General features: G+C 44.7%; 1 protein-coding gene across 1 annotated transcript in view; it reads right to left on the minus strand.

Moving 5' to 3' along the window:
• The window catches only part of ANKRD33B (ankyrin repeat domain 33B), an 85598-nt gene that overhangs the window by 54596 nt on the left and 12326 nt on the right, over window positions 1-18676 (minus strand). The gene's annotated exons all lie outside the window — the stretch shown is intronic.

Below are 18676 nucleotides of genomic sequence, written 5' to 3' on the forward strand. Positions count from 1 at the left end.
TTCTCCTAAGGCCCCCCACACAAGGTTTCCCAATGCCGAATCCCACCCACATCGCAGGCGGCTCTGGGTTCCTGGCATGTATCCGTGAATTCCTTCCCTGTTACCTCATTTTCTGCCAAGAAGTCATTCTTCTTAGGTTCACATCTTACCCCACCTAATGAATCAAATAACCTCTGAGGGCTTCAGTTTTGAGGCCGTGAACCCCATGTGGCTCCCAGGGACCTTCCAGAACATGTGCCCTTGGCATGCATGGGGATGAGTGCACGCACGGGAATGAGTGCACGCACGGGAATGAGTGCACGCACGAAGGGAATAAGAAGTAGAAATAAGGATGTGTTTTTTGGCCGGGTGCAGTGGCTCATGCCTGTAATCCCAGCACTTTGGGAGGCCGAGGTGGGCAGATCACCTAAGGTCAGGAGTTCAAGACCAGCCTGACCAACATGGAGAAACCCCGTCTCTGCTAAAAATACAAAAATTAGCCGGGCGTGGTGGCACATGCCTCTAATCCCAACTCCTTGGGAGGCTGAGGCAGGAGAATCACTTGAACCCGGAGCGGAGGCTGTGGTGAGCCGAGATCGTGTCATTGCACTCCAGCCTGGGCAACAAGAGCGAAACTCTGTCTTAAAAAAAAAAAAAAGAAGGATGTGTGTTTTCAAAATGCATATGTTCTGCAGCACTGGACATCAACAAATAAATATATGATATCTTTAAACATCACTCCCTGAATAAGAAGTGAGGAAAAGCTTTAAGTAAGGAATAGATCTGTGACAATGAAGAGAATTCCTGCCCCTGGAGAGGAGAGAAAATCCCCGTGAGCTGACAGCTCCCACATGTGGTTACTCCTCGCTGTTGAGTCTTTGGGCTTTGCTCACTGCAGAGACTCTGGGGCAGGTTCTGCCTTGCCACAGGACCAGAATTTGGCTCAGAGACAGCACAGGCCTTGGGTCTGAAAAAACTGTAGCTCAACAGCCAAGAGTAGTCTCACAGCAGAAAGCAGATAAACTATCCTTAAATAGGAGAGGGATCATGGGAGGTGAGGGTAAGTGAGTTGAGAGGGGTGGGGGTTGTGCTGGAATGGGGATCCAGGTGAGCCAGGTCAGGGGAGTTGAGCCAGGGTGAGGGGTTGAGGAGTGAATGGGGCATTGAGTCAGGGTCTGATGTGAGCCCTCCTGCCCGGGAGGTGGTGACTTGGAGAGGGGCTGGAGACGGGAAGACTCAGGGCTCTCGAGGTGAGCTAGGGTTGGAGGAGTTGAGCTGGAGCCATGGCGAGCGGGAGGTTGAGCCAGGGTGGGGTTGGGATGAGCAGGGTCGGGTGTGGACTGAGACAGGGGTGAGGTACAGTGCAAGGGAAGTTAAGGCACTAAAAAGTAAATGTCACACAACAAATGTGTAGATGGCCCCTTTGAGGAGCTCCCCACTCAAATATTCAGTGTCTAAAGGGGAGGAAAGTATTCTCTCATTGCAGATGGGGTAGCACATTCATTGATGGCACAGGTTTTTGCTTTATTTTGTTCTTTCTTAAAAGAGTCAATAGCTAACACTTTAAAAAAAAAGTAAACAGAGTAAAATATATTATCTGCTATAATAATTTAAAATATGTTACTGCACAGGAAAAAAAAGGTAGTCCTAGCATGCCAGTTGACCCAACTAATAATAGTTGTAGTATTATAACAATATAAGGGTTACTTGTTTTCTACCTTTGGAATCAAACTATAAAGTTGAAATAATAAGCATAATTAATCCAAGAAAATGTTATTAGTCTTGTAAGTGGAAAGTTAGTGAAGACAATATGAAGGGTAGATGCGGGGCGGTGGGAAAAGGTTAGGAAGGTCCTTACCTAACAGAGGAGAAGTCAGGAAATACCAACTAGAATTGACGGAGAAGGAACTGGGGTTGAAAAAAATACATACGAAAAATGACAGGTGGATGGGTCTGATCAGAGAGGTGAAAAGGGCAAGTCAGCAAAAAGCTCTACTGCCATTGCACACAATCATCTCCACTGCTTCAAATGGGCAAACCAAGAGGAGCTATGACGAGCAGGTTGCAATTGGCAGGGAGGGGACTGCCAGGTGAAATGAAAGCAGGAATGGTGGCAAGTGACAGCTCTGAGAAGCAGACGGGTGGCCCAGAAGCCTGGGATCTCTCACTGCAAGCTCATCTGCAGAATTCTATTTTCCTTTCTTTTTCTTTTTCTCTTTCTCTTTTTCTTCTTTTGAGACAGAGTCTCGCTCTGTCGCCCAGGCTGGAGTGCAATGGTGCAATCTCGGCTCAAGCGATTCTCATGCTCAGCCTCCCAAGTAACTGGGATTACAGGTGCCCACCACCACACCCAGCTAATTTTTTGTTGTTGTTTGTTTGTTTTTTAAGTAGAGATGGGGTTTCACCATGTTGGCCAGGCTGATCTTAAACTACTGACCTTAGGTGATCCACCCGCCTTGGCCTCCCAAAGTGCTGGGATTACAGGCATGAGCACCACCACGCCCGGCCAGGATTCTATTTTCTATCACATATATGCTCTGTTTAACAAAAATGAGAGACAAGAAAGGTAGAATACTAACAAGAATAAAGTTTCCCCACAAATTAGTGAGAAGAAAATAAAGCAGATGGCCCAAAATAAGACCCTGTCTTTAAAGGGGAACATGTGTTGAAGGAGCAATCTGGGCAATGATGGATGACTCAACCAACATTGCTGGAAAAGTTGATTACCGAGCAGCAAACACACACACACACCATACAATCAAAAGATAATACAAAAGGACTAAAAAGTTAAGGGTATAATGTACATACATACATACATACATACATACATCCATACTTATAATCCTAAAATAGTTTACTGATTGAGGTAAGAAAGAGATTCAAAAGCTAAAAATAAAGAAGATAACAATAAATATATAAATGTACTTTACTACATAAATATAATATTCCTTATATAAAAATCATAAGTAAAATTGAAAGAAAAATGAAAAAGAGCAATCAAGATTAGTGACATTCACAGTATGATTTAAATATCAACAGAAATATTATATTAAATATCAGCATAAATACACCAAGAGGACAATTTTTCAAGGGTAAAGGAATGAGTAGAAAAACCAAACAATAGCAAAAAGCCAGTAAATACATGTAAAATATATATAATCTCACTAGTAAGCAAAATAATGGAAATTAAAATATTAATGAGACGCCATGTGTTTAACAATAAATATTGTATTTCAGATCCTCACAAAAGATGAATTAATTAATGGCTCTGGACAAAAGTCCTAGTCACATGGAAAAAAATAAGGTTGGATCTTCATCTCATATCTCAGGTTGAAATGAATCATTAAATATTCAACCATAAAAACACTAAAAAGTCTCGGTGCAGTGACTCATGCCTGTAATCCCAGCACTTTGGGAGGCCAGGCTGGCAGATCATAAGGTCAGGAGTTCGAGACTAGTCTGACCAATATGGTGAAATCCTGTCTCTACCAAAAGTACAAAAAAAATTAGCTGGGCATGGTGGCATGCACCTGTTGTCCCACCTACTCAGGAGGCTGAGGCAGGAGAACTGCTTGAAACCAGGAAGGGGAGGTTGCAGTGAGCCGAGATGGTGCCACTGGACTCCAGCCTAGGCAACAGAGCAAGACTCCATCTCAAAAAAAAAAAAAAAAAAAAAAACAAAAACAAAAACACTAAAAAAAATTTAGATGACTATTTCTATAAACCTGGCTTAGAAACAGCATTTTGAAGCAATATAGCAAGGCCGGAAACCATAAAGAAATAGATACATCTGACTACACAAAAATTTAAACCTTCTCAGCAAAACAACAGTGTAAACAAAGTAAAAAGGCAAATGACAGGGACTCTCACTTTCAGCTCTGAGAAACTGGCTTCAATCAGAGGCACTTTTCCCCTGAGAACAACTGAATACTTTTTTTTCCCGAAATACTATTTGGAGGCATCCAGTTTCCAAGACAACCAGGACTTGCAGGCCTGACTGTATTCCAGAAAGAAGGCGGAAGTCCCGAGATGAGCTTCCATTCTCATAGCTTTCCCTAAGGGCATTTGCTGAGTCGTAAGGCTGGGTGCTGAGAAACCAAGCAGAGAGCAGTAGTGAAGGGTAGGAGGAGCTAAGCAGAGTCTGTCATACTCTCAAGGGTTTGCAGGGAGGGGTATCCAATCTTTTGGCTTCCCTGGGCCTCAATGGAAGAACTGTCTTGGGCCACACATAAAATATACTAACACTAACATTGGCTGAAAACAAACATACACACACACAGACACACAAATCTCATAATATTTTTAAAAAGTCTACAAATTTGTGTTGGGCTGCATTCAAAGCCATCCTAGGCCTCGTGCGGTCTGCAGGCCACAGGTTGGATAAGCTTGGGTTAAGGAGACAAAAGTGGCATTCATGGTCTGCCCAGGCCATATTTCTATAGGAAGCCAAAAGGGCTATCCCCTACAAGACAGGCTAGAAAGAGGCCAGATCTTATAAAAACTACAACCTAGCCTAAATCTTCTGTCCCACTCTGTCTGCCACAGGCAAATTAAATACTCCCTGGACAAGATAACATAATCTAGTGCTACTTCAATTTTCATACACAATGTCTGGCATTCCAAAAATTACCAGATGTATCAGGAGACATTGCCAAGAGAAAAACGGAAAATAGAAAATATCCCCAGAAGATCCAGATATTAGAATTATCAGGCTTTAAAATAACTAATATGTAAAAGCAAACAACGACAAATGAAGGACTTTATCACAGAAATAGAATCAATAAAGAGTCAGAAATTTTAGAAATACAACATAATTGAAATTAAGAATGTAAAAAGCAATTAAATAGTAGATTAGGGTAAAGATATAATTAGTGAATCAAAAGATAAGTTTAATCAAAAATGCCCACAAAATTTTTTTTAAAAGATTTAAAAGATAGGAAGAAAAGCATAACATACACAGGCAGCATAGTGTAAAAGGTCTGACGTGTGTGAATTTGGTGTCACAGGATAGGAAGAAAAAGGGATTGGAACAAAAACAATACTTGACAAGATAATGGCAGAGAATTTTCCAAAACTGACAAAAGATATCAAGCCACATATTCAGGAAATTCTATAAACCCCAAACAGGATTTTTTAAATGACAAATTAGAAAAAGAAGGTAGAATATAATAACTTTAGCATATGTAAAAGTAGCCTTAGACCTCAAGAAGACAAGACAGACTAATCAAAAAATTGACAAAAGAATTGGCAAAGTAGTTCAAAGAAAGAAATACAAAGGGCTAGTAAACGTGTGATATGAAATACGTCTCAGCCTCACTAATCAACAAAAATACACAAATAAAAGTGAGGTATCATTTTTTTGACAAGTGGGAAAAAAGTAAAAAGAGTCAAATTAATTGGTGTTGGCAAAAGTGTGGAAGGAAATGGACTCCCTTACCTTGCTAGTAAGCTTAAGTGTTGTGATGTTAAGTGAGGTAGTGAGGCTTGATGTAGTCAGGTGCAGCACAGTGTGGGACACTCAGACTGGAAAATGAATCAAGTTTACTACTCACAGGTCTGGAAAGAAGAGGACAGCACCCCTGGCAAGACCAAAGAGAAGAGGGGAGGAGCCATCCAGGACCTGCTCCTTCGACCAGCAGGTGGGAAACAAGAGAGAAATGGAGGGGCCTGTGGGTTGGATCCTTTATGGGGTTACCTAGGTGGGTTTCCCACAGCACAGTTGGATTAGTTCACTTGAAGGAAGCATGAGCCTCAGCATGGGAACTCAGGGGTTACCTTATCAGATCCCCCAGGCTTAAAGCAGAAGTAATGTGGTTAAGCAGCTCAGGGTATGGCGTCTTATCCACCCAGAACATGAGAACAGGAGCTGCATGAAGACTGCCTCAAAATATGTTAGCCAAGGGTGACAAGCCAGGAACAGAACAAGCAGATGGATGCCCAGGCAGTATTCATATGCATGAGTGATAACAATAAGCAAGTTCACTCTTTCTAGGGGGCCCCTGGCTAATATGCATTCGGTGGGTCGGGGGGAGTTAGACTGTGCAGCAGAACAAGCAATCTCCACGTCCCAACAGCACAGGACAAACGTCTGCTTCCTGCTCATGCCACATGGTTGGTATGCAGCTTTTTTCCACATTGTTTTCCCTTCCAGGACTCAGGATGGTGCAGAAAACTCTACCTGGAAAATTGTGGGTTGCCTGGAAGGGGGAAAAAGGATATGGCAAATCATATGCTGGATTTTAAAACTTCTGGCCAAGAGTTACACAAGTCACTTCTCACTGAATTGGCCAAGCAAGTGACATGGCCAAGTGTGATGTTATGGGGAGAGAAGTCTAATCTTACCCCAGGGAAAGGCAGATTTACTTTCAAAAATAAGAGAACCTACTACACAGATCCAAACAAAATCTAACAATTTCCTAAGAGAGTCAGTAGGTTTTTGTACAAAGATGTGCAAATCTCTGTGTTGTTACTAAACTGCAAACTAGAAATAACCACTAGGAAGTCATAGGTTAAAGAAATAAACAGATCCAGAAAGATTACATTGTAGTCATTAAAAATGAGATGTATTTGCTGGCAAAGAAAGGTGCCCTCATGAAGTTGCTAAAGAAAAAAGATTATAAGTATCATGTTATATTAAATGTCACTAAAGTTATACCTCAAATACATAAATATGCCTAGATCATGAATTGGCAGTCACTTTTTTTTTCATCTTTGGCATTTTACCTTTTTATGTTACCTGACTATTTTATAATAAGCATGCATGACTTAATATTTTGAAAATCAGCAAAGCCATTTCAATATTTTTGATAGTTAACATTTGGTGTGATGAGGATACAGTGAAACAGGTAATTTCATACCCTGTTGGTGGGAGGAAAACTTGGTACAGTAATAACATACCAATAATATACCTTCTTGGAATTGATCTAAAGAGAAATGCTCAAAGAGCCAATAGACACATACTTAGACATTCATACATCAGAGCATTATTTATATAGCAAAAATTTCAGAAACAAAAAAACACCTAAAATTAGTGAATAAACTATGATATATGCAGAAGACGGATTTTTAAAATCAAGATTCTGAAGTATTTCTAGTATAGAAATGACCCCTACAAGTGAATAAAACAGGACTCAAAACTTTATCTATAGATAGATAACTTTACAGATAACTAATCAGACAGAGCATATATATTTCACAGCACACGTCAGAAAAGAACACCGAATGTTCACTATCATTAGCTCCAGGTACTGGGAATACAGGTGACTGGTTTTTGGTTTTTTTCTTTGTACTTCTCTTTTTTTTTCATTTTCCACACATACAAAAAAATTCTATCAGAATAATAATAAAATACCTAATAAATATTACTATTCAATGTTGTCCAAGTAAAAGAATAAGGATCATGTTGTGAATGTGATCATTCACAGTGAAAATAAAGTAACTCTACTCAGAAAGATCTTTAACATCACTAAAATCTGGCAGGGTGCGGTGGTTCACGTCTGTAATCCCAGCACTTTGGGAGGCTGAGGCAAGTGGATCACTTGAGGTCAGGAGTTCAAGACCAACCTGGCCAACATGGTGAAACGCCGTCTCTACTAAAAATAAAAAAATTAGCCAGGTGTGGTGGCAGGTGTCTGTAATTCCAGCTACTTGGGAGGCTGAGGTGGGAGAATTCTTGAACCCAAGAGGCAGAGGCTGCAGTGACCCGAGATCGCACCACTGCACTCCAGCTTGGGCAACAGAATGAGACTCCATCTCAAAATAAATAAATAAATAAATTAATTAATTAATTAAATAAAATCACTAAAATCGGAAACACTCTCCCACAATGAAAACTTCACATACTCCCAAATTCATTGCTTTTTTAAATTCAGTAAGCAAAAAATTCTCCCAACTTCTTAGCTAAGCAAATACTGCTGTTGAGTTAAAAGCCAGGCAACACATGACAAATATCCTGGTCCATGTAAATGTATCGGAAAAGGCCCATATTTGCAGTGCTGTGAAGTTAAAAGCCAGGAAACAAATGAGTAATGTCCCGGGATATGTAAATTATTGGAAAAGGCCATGTTTGCACTGGAAAGATCCTTCACCAACTGATTCTGGCTGTGACTGCAAGATACCAAGAGCAATTTCCTAAATTGTGCATTAAGATGCCACACAGCAAAACTTATTCGGCACTAAAAGACTGAAGATGAGAACTGTTTGTTGGTCTAAATGTCCTCTTATAAACTGTATGGAAAATAAAGAGAAGAAAGCAGTACACACATATACACACACACACACACACACACAAGTTACAAGAACCCAATGCACATCGTATTCTCACAGTGTATCAGGTCTAAACAAGAACTTCCAATCAAGTAAAGAGCCACTGGCTGTGGCACCAACACCAGACCTTTCTTTCTTCTTCATGTAGGGCTGCGTTACAGTTGAACCTTAAACAACTCTTGAACTCTCAGAATACACTTACAGGTAGATTTTTTTCAACCAAATAGTAGGAAGTGAAATCTACCTACAAAGGGCTGACTGTTTGTATACAGGGGCTCCACAAAGCGGACTGTGGGACTTGAGTATATGCAGATTTGGGTATAGGTGGGGGAGTCCTAGAACAAATTCCTCACATGTCCTGAACAATGACTGTATTTCTCGGTGTTACATAATGGATGAAAGAAATGCTATGCAATTGGCATTGAGCAGAGACAACAGAAAAACTCCCAAGACCCACAATAACATAGAATTCAGGTTCTTCACCATAGCCTGTGTTGCCGCCTGTTGGGTCCTTGAGGATAGAGCCCCATGGCTTGTACTTGTCTTGGCCTCCAGTCTCCTGTGGAAAGCCTGGCATGCAGAAGCCATCACCAAAACTCTGGGATGGGCAAAAGACTGATGGCTGCATCTGCTTAAGGTGAGGACAGAGAGGAGAGGCCCTGCGGTAAGTCCCATCTGTCAGACCCTAGGCCCACAGCTCTGCTTCACGCATGGCCCTCATGGCCCCATGCTTTACGCTGTTGGCACAGCGCCTTCACCCAGCATGGTAACCCATCAAACACCTGGGCCCAGGGCATCATCTTTCGTGAGGGTGCCCAGCAAGGCTACAACCCAGACATCTCCAGCACACCTGTTAGCCACACAGGCCTTGGGGCAGCCACGTCTCCGGGGCTAACAGAGGAAGCCACAAACGCCCAGGAAGTGCTAATTCTAGGTGTTTCTCCGTGCGTTTCTTTTCCCCAGAACAAGCAAAGCCACATGCTCCACAGACCCCATCTAACCACATGCTTAAACTCCCTTTGTCAAATGGAAATGACTGCAGAGACTCGAAGTCAGACTTAAAACGCCTAAGCTGAGGACCGCAGGTCAGCATCCCAAATATGGATTTGTCCATCAAGGACAATGTTTAGGGGACCTCAGGTTCCAGCTCTATATGCATCCAGGAAAACACTTGTTGATTTAGACAAACACTGAAAAGGCATTGATCTAATCAAGCACAATATAAGAGACGAGCTCACCACAACCAGAACCTAAGAAGATCTGCCCTGGAAGACTTTGTCCACTTGAAAGAGGACCAAACTTCCACAAGACGCTAGCAAAGCTCTCACTAACGACTGGAGGTGGGTCTTCTTCCTTCCCCTCCAGCAATCTTTACCCAAGTCTGTCCTTCCCTTTGTGAGTTAAGCACTGGTCGCTTCTGACCTCATCTCCTGCCCTCTCCCCACGGTGCTCTGCTCTAGTCCCCCTAGCCTCCTGGCTCTTCTAGAACATTCCAGGCTCTACCACCTGCTCCACCAGCCTGGAAGGCTCTTTCCTAGACCTCCAAACAGCAAGACTTTCACTTCCTTCTAGGTCTTTACTCAAAGGTTCCTTCCTCAGTGAGGATGGAAATTTTCAGCTTCAGCCCAGTGCTACAAAACCCTTTCCCTGCCTGCCTTATCGCATCTCCTGAGCACTTGCTCCCTCCCCTGAGAAGGGTGTGCATGTATTTAAGCTTGTTATTGTTTCTCTCCCCAACAATCACATAAGCTCCACTTCAGCAGCAATCTCCATTCCTGTCTGGCATTCTGTCCCCTAGAACAAAGCCTGGCACAGGTACCCCCGTCCAATAAATATTTGCTAAATAAATAAATACATTAAACTGAAAAAGAGGCAACTTCATGCTGAATCAAGAGGCTTATTTAAGGCAAACTGTTCTGTGACATTTCTTTATCTATTTTTTATTTTTTTGGAGACAGGGTCTTCTTGCTCTGTCTCCCAGGCTGGAATGCAGTGGCATGATCATGGCTCACTGCAGCTTCAACTTTCTGGCTCAAGTGATCCTCCTGCCTCAGCCTCCAAAGTAGCTGGGATTATAGGCATGTACCACCACATCTGACTAATTTTTGCATTTTTTGCAGAGACAGGGTCTCACTATGTTGCTAGACTGGTCTCGAACTCCCAAGCTCAAGTGACCAGCCCACTTCAGCCTCCCAAAGTGCTGGGATTACACGCATAAGCCACCGCCCCCAGCTGACAGTTCTTTTTAAAGGGAGAATTCCAACAGAGAAAGTGCCTGCTTGAAGTGTTATTAGTTCATAAAAATCACTTTGAAAATCAAAGCCAAATGCATGGTTTCTTGGTAAAACACGTGTCATGCGGTTCTGTTAGGTGTAAAACAGTCGTCTCTGGCCCCTCATTAACTTCCTGTCAATTACATTTTCACCGGGCAGGTGGCAGCTGCCACCACTCGTCTTCTAGGCTGCTCATGCCAGGCACTGGATAAACATGGCAGGTGTCCTCAAAAGACCAACTGTGATCTTCAGAGGGATATTTCATGCCTCCTGGGGCTAATCTCCTCAGATTACACTTTTAAAAGCTCCCTTGTCCTATTACAAATCCAAGAGGAAAATACGGTCAAATGTTAAGATTCAAACAACAAACACTCCAAATAACAAACAAGAGAATCATTTACAGAGCCAGGAACTCTAATTGTAGGTATTTTCCATCTTACAGAATAGGACCACTTGTTGTTGGAGGGGCTGGTAAACACAATTTTCCTACCAAAGCACATAAATTCTTTAACTGTAAAAAGCACCTGACAAAACTCTTGGTGAGGAAGAGGCAGGAGAGAGCAGCGAGGAGTGCCAAATACCGCAGATCCTTCCAGGTAAGAAGGCGCCCAGGTTCACAACTCCAACCATGTTACTCCCTTCAGTCTCTATTCCAGTGACTTCAACAGGGGAAACTGGCAATGTCTGGAGACTTTGGTTGTCACAAAGGGGAAGGCACAGGTGCTGGCATCCAGTGGGCAAGGGCCAGGGATGCTACTCAGCACCTTGCCATGCACAGGACAGGTTCCCACAGCAAAGGATTATTGGAACCGAAACGTCCACTGTGCTGAGACCTGCTTTATTTTTAAGAACTTTCAAAATAGTGTATGTAACTGGCAACAGGGCATGGTACTTGAATCATGTTCAAAAAGCAAGGACAGGCCGGGCGCGGTGGCTCGCGCCTATAATCCCAGCACTTTGGGAGGCCCAGGGCAGGCGGATTACCTAAGGTCAGGAGTTCAAGACCAGCCTGGCCAACATGGGGAAACCCTGTCTCTACTAATAATACAAAAAACTTACCCAGGCGTGGTAGCATGCACTTGTAGTCCCAGCTACTCGGAAGGCTGAGGCAGGAGAATCACTTGAACCCTGGAGGCGGAGGTTGCAGTTAGCCAAGATCACCCCATTGCACTCCAGCCTGGGCGACAGAGCAAGACTCCATCCCAAAAAAAGAAAAGAAAAAAAAAAAAAAAGCAGGGACCATCATCCACCAACCATGTGCAACAAACTGCTGGACTGTACAGGGCAGAAACTGAATGAGGTTGAGCATCTCCCTCATGCAGCTGACCGAGCTTCAAGAGAAAATATCCACCAATCGGTACAAAACAATGTAGAATGAAAGGCATCTTTGCCAAGTTGCAAACTGCAATGAGGGTCCAAAGTCGGGGAAGCCATGCAGCAAAGGGGCCCACGGGAAGTCCCATGGGAGGGGACCTCTAAGTGGCCTGTAGTCAAAGGAGGGAGAGGTGTGTGGTCCATGGAGAACAAGGATCCACTGTGGTGGATCAGGGAGCAGGAGGCACAGCGCACGGCTGGGGGGACAGCAAGTCACCTGGCTTCCGTGACACAGAGGGAAGCATCTGGAGAACTAATGGGAGGGGCCCTCCAGGGAGAGTTTCCAAAGACGAGTTGCTGTAAAAAAGAAAATAAAAAAGCCACATACATGAAGATAAATCTAGAAGCAGCAGCAGAACAGACTGGTGAGAGACTCCAGGGCAGGGGGTTATAGCACTTGTTTAAGTGAGACCCCAGTGAAACATGGGAGACCATCATAGTGGACATCCCCCTGCTTGGGAAGTGACTGGATACAGGAAACGAGAAAGGCTGGGCTGACTCTTGGATTGTAAACATGGGCAGCCAGAAATGCAGGGACAGCCAGGACCAGTTCTGTACTTTGCAGCCCCAGTACAAAATGAAAATGCAGGCCCTGGTTCAAAACCATTAAGAATTTCAAAACAGTAACAGCAGAACGTTATACCAGACACAGGGCCCTTTGAAGCACAGGCCTGTGGACTGCACAGGCTGTACACCCAGGAAGCTGGCCCCGGAGTCAACAGGAACACGTTAAGAAGGAGAAGCTGGGAGAAGACTGGCAGGAGGAACTCTGCACATGAGGTTGAATGCACACGTGACTCTTAGGAAAGTGGTCCAGGGCTGAGAGCTGGCACCAGCTGCGTGAGCCTGCCGAGGCTCTGCCAGCAGACAGTGTTCCTACGGGAATGCATCAGTCAGGGCTCTCCAGAGCGACAGAACCAAGAGGAGACACAGACATAAAGAGATTTATTTTAAGAAATTGGCTCATGGGATTGTGGGGGCTGGCAAGTCCAAAATCTACAGGGCAGGCAGGAAGGCAGGCTGGAAACTCAGGCAGGAGTTTCTGCTTTGAGGCAGAATTTTTCTCCTCCAAGAAACCTGTTTTTATTCAATGGATTGAATGAGGTCCACCCAAATTATAGAGAGTAACCTCCTTGACTTAAAGTCAACTAATTGTAGATGTTAACTATAGCTACAAAATACCTGCACAGAACACCTACACCTTGACTGAATACCTGGGTTCTGTGGCCTAGCCCAGCTGACTCATAAAACTAACCATGACAGGGAGTAAATAGGCCAGCCCGTGAAAAGCACCTCGTGGAACAAAGGAAGGGAAACCAGACCGTCCAGGGGAGACCAAAAATGAGCAGTGTAAAGAAGCAAAAAGAGGCTCCCGGGTCCAGGGTGGAGGCTGTGGTGTCAGGATCCCAGACGCAGAGCAGTTCCCAGGAGCTACAGTGTTGGCGAGCCCAGAGCGCCGGGCCACTGTGCACCTCGAACAGGCTGCTCACACCTAGGACACCTGGTTGAGAGGCAAGGGGCCAAGGGAATCTGAGACTCTGCCCTGGCATCCCAGCCCCCAAAGCAGGTTTGTCATCATGTTCCAATTCTGACAATAGTGCCCAAAACGCTTGGGGAGGAGGAGGCAGCCCTGCCAAGGTCATGAGAAGTCTTAGTGGGTTGGATGGGGAAGAAATCAGGACTCAAGGGGTAGGGCCAGGCCCCAGGCACAGATGCTTTCATGACACCCACCAATAAAGCCAACACATGCTGTGGAGAAGCAGCCTGAGAAGGCAGAAGCCCTGGGCTGGCAAGGGCAGAACCAGTCCACCCCAAGGCTGGAGGCAGGACGAGGACTCAGGACCCACCAATTGGCAGCCCTTTGGCCTTGGGAAGCAGAAGATTTAGAGGACCTGCCGGAGCCCAACCCACTGCCAAATGAGTTTGGGGTTTTGGGTTGGTTCTGTTTTTATGACAGGAGGGATCTAAATATGTTCATGAAAAGGAGGGAAAGAACCAGCAGAGAGGGAAGGATGGAGGCGGCGGTGGGAGGAAGCCACTGACAAGACCGGATCCAGGGGCAAGTCCAGACCCAAGCCACTGGCAGAAGCAGATGTCCATCAACATCTGTCCACTCCCGAGTCCCTCCCAAGCCCCACCCCTGGACACCCCACCAAGGGCAAAGCCAAATGGCCTACTCTCCACAGAGCTCCCCCACCCCAAACCGGAAGCAGGAGCAAGAAAAGAAAGAAAAGAGAGGAAGGGAACAGACAAGACCCAGAGAAACCAATCGCAACCTTCTCTTCAGAAAAGAAAGCAGGAGAGAAAACCTGAAGGGTGGTGGGGTAGGGGCGGCAGGGCCGGGGGTGGAGGGGGTAAGAAACATCAAAAGAGACGATGTCCTGAAAGCAGTCCATCCATGGTGCTCAAAGGTAAGCAGGCAACAGAATCCGCTGGAGGGTTTGCTCAACAGTGATGCTGACCCTGCCCCAGCAAGGGGTCTAAGGTAAGGTCCCAAGTGAGGTTGGGTGGGGACCACACCCTGAGGACCTCTGCAGCGACAGGTCAGCAAACCAACTAGAGATGAATGAACGGACAGCGTGGCCCAATGCTCAACACAGAATGAGTCAGACTTAGGGCTTTGCCTACTTGAAAAGACTCAGCCCCTCATCCTCCACTGTAATTGACAGGTAATTTATGGTGAGACACTGACAGGTAGAACCCGCATATGTCTTGCATGTGGCAGCCACTCCTGGGGGTAGAGTGAATGCCCTACTCTCTTACTGAGGAAAATATCAAGACAAGGTAACATAAAGTTATAAGGATCTGGTTCTTTCATAAAAATCCTCCCATAAGTCATGTAAATAGGCACACAAAGTAGACTAATGGTTGCTTAGGGCTGGAGGGGGTGGGGAATAGAGAGTAAAAGCTAAAAGGTATGCGGTTCTTTCTGAATTGATGAAAACGTTCTGAAATTAACTGTGGGGACAATTGCACAATTCTGTGAACATGCTAAAAACCACTGATTTGTAAACATTAAACGGTTGAATTGTATGGTGTGTGAATTCTGTGTCAATACAGCTGTTATTTAAAAGGTTCCTCTTTCTTCACTTTGCCTTTCAAATTACTTCCCTTTAGTATGCTTTTTGGGGATTTCCCATTACTTTGACCTTTTCCATTAGGTTTCTTTAAAAAAAAATTTCTGTTCCTAGTCATCCCGTGACGACTTTATTTTAATCATTTAATTCTAATCATTTAATTTTTTTAATCATAAGATAGAATTCCATCAATTTTTAGAGCTAGAGATAATCTATTTGAGCATCGATTAATTTTCCAGATAAAGACCCTGGCATTTTTTGAGTGAAAGTGACTTTTTCAAAGTCATGCACAAGTAGTTATATTCAGAAATTTTAAAAACTACATACCTCTTCTGCAAGTAGAAAGACACTCAAAATACAGAATTTCAAAATTATCCCTTCAACACGTGATACTGTGTTTTAATAAAGTTCAGGAAAATCTATTCTTTTCCAAAAAAAAAACATTACTCACAGTCTTCTTGGATTTTACTGATAGGAAACATAGCCTTCCTGTCTATGTTAGAACTCACACACCCAAACCAATCCATAAGAATGATATGAGTATTTAAGTATTTTCAAGGTCCCTCTGCCAGATTAAAACAAGGAATTTTTAAAAAAGGAGAGTATCTTTTTTTTTTTCTTTTTCTTTTTTGAGACATAGCATCACTTCCCTTGCCCAGACTACAGTGCAGTGGCGCGATCACCGCTCACTGCAGCCTTGACTTCCTGGGCTCAGGTGACTCTCCAGCCTCAGCCTCCTGTGTGACTGGGATTACAGATGCATGCCACATGACCAGAAAACTTTTGTATTTTTTTGTAGAGGTGGGGTTTTGCCATGTTGCCCAGCCTGGTATTGAACTCCTGGGCTCAGGCAATCCACCCACCTCAGCCCCTCAAAGCGCTGGGGGATTAGAGGCATGAGCCACTGCGCCCAGCCAAGAGTATCTTAAATATTCTTAGACCCAATAAAATTATTAGTAGAGTCACTGTAAGTCACTGTCTCTAACAAATGAGATAGGTTTGGGGTTTTTCAAAATTAACTCAAAACACTTGTGCCTCATAAACAAACCCGATGGTTCAAATTTGTTCACACTTGATAAAATTTAAAAATGATGATTTCTATTAAAAAGAAATGGACCGTACCTTCTCTAGCATATCTTAAGTAATCGAATTTTTTCAAGAAATGTATTTAATCTACTTTTCCCCAACTCCAATTCAGTCCCACCCTCCACCCCATGGGCCCTCTCTGATCAAGGGCTCTCCTATCTCCCAAAATCCTCCCAAGAAGATCTATCTCTTCTGTGTCCCCGTGTGGGCCCTGCCCCTGGCTGGGTGATGGCTTTCTTGTGTGATGAAAGAACGCAGTATAAGGGACTAAGTTTAGTCCAATGCTTCCTTCCATATAATGTAACTTCACACGCTGCTTTCCTCCGAAGTCAGGGGCCAGATAGTGCTAAAGGAGAAATTCTGTGGTTGGTGGGTGCTTCAGCTTCTCTTAGGCAGCACTTTGTGTGCAGCCTCAGCCTAAGGGTGGCCTTGCTCATAGGCAGGGTGACTAACTATCCCAGTTCCCTGGGGACAGAGGGGTTTCCCAGGATGCAGGATTTTCAGTGCTAAAAACAAAAAACAGGAAAGTCCCAGGCAAACCAGAATGAGCTGCCTGCCTACAGGACCTGTACTTGCAGCTGGAAGTGGCCTTCCACCCATCACAGTGTGTGAAAGAGCCTCAGAGACAGCCTGGTGCAGTTCACTCTTCAACAGAGGACATGCAGGTGACAAGGCACTGCCCCTTCCCTCACTCCTGAGGGCCCATCCCAGGCCGTGCCAGCTTCCCAAAATGACATGACTCTTATGTGTCTAGGGCCTTTGCACTCGCAAGGAAACACGTCCCCCAAAGACCTGGACCCTCCAAAGCATGGAAGTCAGCAGGGAGATGACTGAAGGACCCCACGGTGCCGCAAGGTGGGGTCAAGGTCTCCAGTGAGGTCAACTGAACCCGGCTCTACATGGAATTCATTTCCTAGAAACCTGCCCATTATCTAACACCAGAGACAAAAGCTGAATTCCCAGTGCCAGCAAAACTGACTGCGGAGCTATGTCACTGCTGCTATTTTTAGGAGATGACTATTGTCCCTCGAGTTTTAAAATGCAAAAGCTGTAAGGTCTAGAAGGAAAGGATGCAGACTGACCCTCCCGCTACACATGGAGAGGACCAGGCCCTTTGGATGGCTGCCTTGACAGCGTTCAACGGAAGCAGATGTGGGGAGAACCCGGGAATCCACCAGTCACCTGTGCATAGCCCAACACCAGACAGAATCAGTCCCTGCAAGACCCAGGATGGACCCCGACTCCAGGGGTCTTTGCAGTAACTGGTACTCAAGGGAAATGCTGAAGAAAAGAGAAAGGCGGCCAGGCATGCTGGCTCACGCCTGTAATCCCAGCACTATGGAAGGCGGAGGTGGGTGGATCACTTGAGGTCAGGAGTTCAAGACATGCCTGGCCAACATGGTGAAACCCCGTTTCTACTAAAAATACAAAACTTAGCCGGGTGTGGTGGTGGGTGCCTGTAATCCCAGCTACTCGGGAGGCTGAGGCAGGAGAATTGCTTGAGCCCGGGAGGCAAAGGTTGCAGTGAGCCGAGATTGCACCATTGCACCACTCCAGACTGGGCAAAAAGAGCGAAACTCCATCTCAAAAGAAAAAAAAAAAGAAAGAAAGAAAAGGGAAAGGCTTGTGACCATCCCCGGCACGAGCTTCTTCCCCCTCCTTGAAAAGCTCTCCTCATGCCACTTCCGAATCTCCTCCCACTCGTGATAGGCTTCTGTTCCATTTCCTGGGCCAGCGTCTCAGGCTCTACCCTCGCGTCATCAGAGGTGCCCACAAGATGCACCAGAAGCCCCAGCACCCTCCTCTGCTCCCTTCTGGGCTTCTCCCCATGGCACTGGCTGCCACTTTTAACAGTTACAAAAGAGGCCTCACCATGTGGATGTGCTATTTTCTTAACTACTCCTCTTTGGTTAAACATTCACTTTGCTTCCACTTTTCCCCTTGGCTAAAATGGAACTAGCAGTACTGGAAAACCGTCTGGAGATTCATTCGCCCCTAGAAACAACAGCTCTGTTTACTGGGTGTCTATTATGGCACAAGCACGTTCTCTATAACTTACTCGTTAATTCTGCCTAGAACCTCTAGGAGGTGTTATTACCTTCATAGTAAGCCTCCCAATTTCTAGATGGGGATCTAAAGGAACCTGAAGATCAAAAGATCACGGGACTTGTCCAGGATCATGTAACCAACAAACTGGATTTCTACTCTAAGAAAAGTTCTAGAGCTCCTGAAACTTAAATGTATGTGCAAATTGTCTCAGGACCTTAAAATGCAGATTCTCAGGGGCCTGAGATCCTGCATTTGGTAGACGCTCCCAGGCGATGCCAATGCTGCTGGCCCATGAGCCACAGTGAAGGTAGCCAGGTTCTGTCACCCAATATTTCCAGGGAGTTCTCTTCCCACCTATTAACAACTAGGTCTGACCCCGCTTTCATGTCCAAAATTGGATTGATTGATGGAAGCAAGGCTACAGAAAAAAGGTCATGTGTGCAGCCTTTCACGCTCATTCAACTTTTTATTTTGAAATAGTTACAGCCCCACAAGAACTTGTACCCTTCACCTGCCCTCCCCAAAGGTAGCATCTTGCACAATTACCATATAATAACAATGCCATGAACTTGA

The sequence above is a fragment of the Macaca thibetana genome, chromosome 6 (assembly GCF_024542745.1).
Source record: "Macaca thibetana thibetana isolate TM-01 chromosome 6, ASM2454274v1, whole genome shotgun sequence".
Classification (NCBI taxonomy): Eukaryota; Metazoa; Chordata; class Mammalia; order Primates; family Cercopithecidae; genus Macaca; species Macaca thibetana.